We start from the raw sequence: 2,403 nt of genomic DNA, 5'->3' as shown, positions 1-2,403 counted from the left end.
TACAACAACACAGTGGAACTCTCGCTCTGCCCCGGAGGGAGTGGGGTGGAGAGAGGCTCCTTCTTTGGAGGCTCTGAAGCAGAGGCTGGATGGTCATCTGTCGGGAGGGATTTGAATAATAATAATAATAATAATAATAATAAACTTTATTTATACCCCGCCACCATCTCCCCAATGGGGACTCGGGGCGGCTTACATGGGGCCATGCCCAGAACAATACAATATAACAAAATATAATAGAACAACAAATCATAGCACATTAAACAACACAATAAAAGAAAATATACACTACATTAAACAAGATCAAAGAACAATAAAACCAAGGGCGGGCCACATGAACACTAGATTAAAACTCGAGGTGAGAAAGGAAGTAGGAGTAAAAACCACAGAGGACAGGGTCATAAAGTGGCGGTGCGATCTGGAGGACAAATATTGCAGGAGAGCAGCAAAAGGGATGTATGAAGTGATTACTCTCCTCCTCGCCTTTGGGCCTCCCCCTCCCTCCCTCCCTCCCTCCACCGCCGTGGATCCTGGGAGACGGAGTCCTTCGGAGCGACTGACGGACCCAAGGCGGGGCTGCGCGCGCACAGGCGCTAATCTGCGGAGCGCAGGCGGAGGGGGGGGGGCGGGGCGGGGCCAGGCGGGGAGGGGGCGAGGGAGGGAGGGAGGGGAAGGGGAGGGGCGCCCAGCCCAGCAGCAGCAGCAGCAGCAGCAGAAGCAGCAGAGGCAGCATCGGAGCCCCCCCTCCCCCTCCTCCTCCTCCTCCTCCTCCTCTTCCTCCCGCTCGATGTCGGGCTCGGGGTCCGGGCCGGGGGCGGCCCCGGGGGGGTCCTCCTCGGCGGCGGCGGCGGCCGGCGGAGAGCGAGGACGAGAGCGAGGTGCTGGAGGAGAGCCCCTGCGGGAGGTGGCAGAAGCGCAAGGAGCAGGTGGGCCCCGGGGAGGGGGGGAGGGGGCGGGGGGGCACTCCCTCCCTTCCTTGTTTACCTGTTTATCCAGTGCTCCCATGCCCCGCCCTTCTCGCCCCCACTCAGGGCGGATCACAACAAAGGCACAATCCCACGCCTTCAACACATGGCAACATTTGGCCAGGGGCCACCTTGACCAGGGACCCCCTTGACCAGGGGCCACCTTGACCAGGGACCACTCTGGCCAGGGACCCCCTTGACCAGGAACCACTGATCAGGGACCCCCTTGACCAGGCACCACTTTGACCAAGGACCCCCTTGACCAGGGGGCACTCTGACCAGGCACCACCTTAACCAGGGACCCCCTTGACCAGGGGCCACCTTGACTAAAGACCCCCTTGACTAAAGACCCCCCTTGACCAGGGGCCACTCTGACCAGGGACCATCTTGACCAGGGACTCCCTTGACCAGGGGCCACCTTGACTAAAGACCCCCTTGACCAGGGGCCACTCTGACCAGGGACCATCTTGACCAGGGACTCCCTTGACCAAGGACCATACTGACCAGGGGCCAGACTGACCAGGGGCCCCTCTCCAACATGAGTCCCAAAAGAGTTACGAATCAGTTTTTGGTCAACCTCAGATTCGGTTTTGTTATTTGAGGTGCTGATTCAGAACACTGCATTGGATAGACCACATAATAATAATAATAATAATAATAATAATAATAATAATAACAACAACAACAACAACAACAACAACAACAACAACAACAACAACAACAACAACTTTATTTCTCTATCCTGCCTCCATCTCCTCGCAGGGACTCGGGGCAGCTCACACGGGCCAAGCCCAGAAACAGATACAGTCGAGTCTCACTCATCCAACATAAACGGGCTGGTAGAACGTTGGATAAGTGGATATGTTGGATAATAAGGACGGATTAAGGAAAAGCCTATTAAACACCAAATTAGGTTATGATTTTACAAATTCAGCACCAAAACATCATGTTATACAACAAATTTGACAGAAAAAGTAGCTCAATACACAGTAATGCTATGTAGTAATTACTGTATTTACAAATTTAGCACCAAAATATCACAATATATTGAAAACATTGACTACAAAAATGCATTGGATAATCCAGAACCTTGGATAAGTGAGACTCTACTGTAATAGCAAATAAAATACATGTGCCACAACGTCTTAGACTGGATAAAACAGATTAAAAACGCATAATAGTAGTAAAAACCAATTAAAATACAGAATATTAACAGAAAGGACTGCCAATTAGGAGAAATAGAATAGAATACGTCAGCTCTAGTTTCCGATACCGAACATGTGCCATCCACTCGCCCACAGAAAACCATATTTTATCATCTAGAGCTGATGGGGTCTACCCAGTGCAATGGTCAGCTCTGCCGAAAGAAGTGGAAATAAAATTAATAAAATACAATAAATAAAATAAAGAGGAAGGAGATTCATGGACTGAATTTCGT

The 2,403-nt window shown here is 51.0% G+C and overlaps 1 protein-coding gene across 1 annotated transcript in view; it reads left to right on the top strand.

The window, feature by feature from the left end:
* Positions 1 to 662: 662 nt before the first annotated feature.
* Positions 663 to 2,403, top strand: part of nrbp2 (nuclear receptor binding protein 2) — a 36,792-nt gene continuing 35,051 nt past the window's right edge. The window contains exon 1 of the mRNA XM_062979315.1: positions 663 to 926. The gene's annotated coding sequence lies outside the window, so the exon portion shown is untranslated. The remainder of the gene's footprint in view (positions 927 to 2,403) is intronic.

The sequence above is a fragment of the Anolis carolinensis genome, chromosome 4 (genome assembly GCF_035594765.1).
Source record: "Anolis carolinensis isolate JA03-04 chromosome 4, rAnoCar3.1.pri, whole genome shotgun sequence".
NCBI lineage: Eukaryota > Metazoa > Chordata > Lepidosauria > Squamata > Dactyloidae > Anolis > Anolis carolinensis.
Note: the sequence above shows the minus strand (reverse complement) of the source record. Positions and strands in the feature narration are given on the sequence as shown.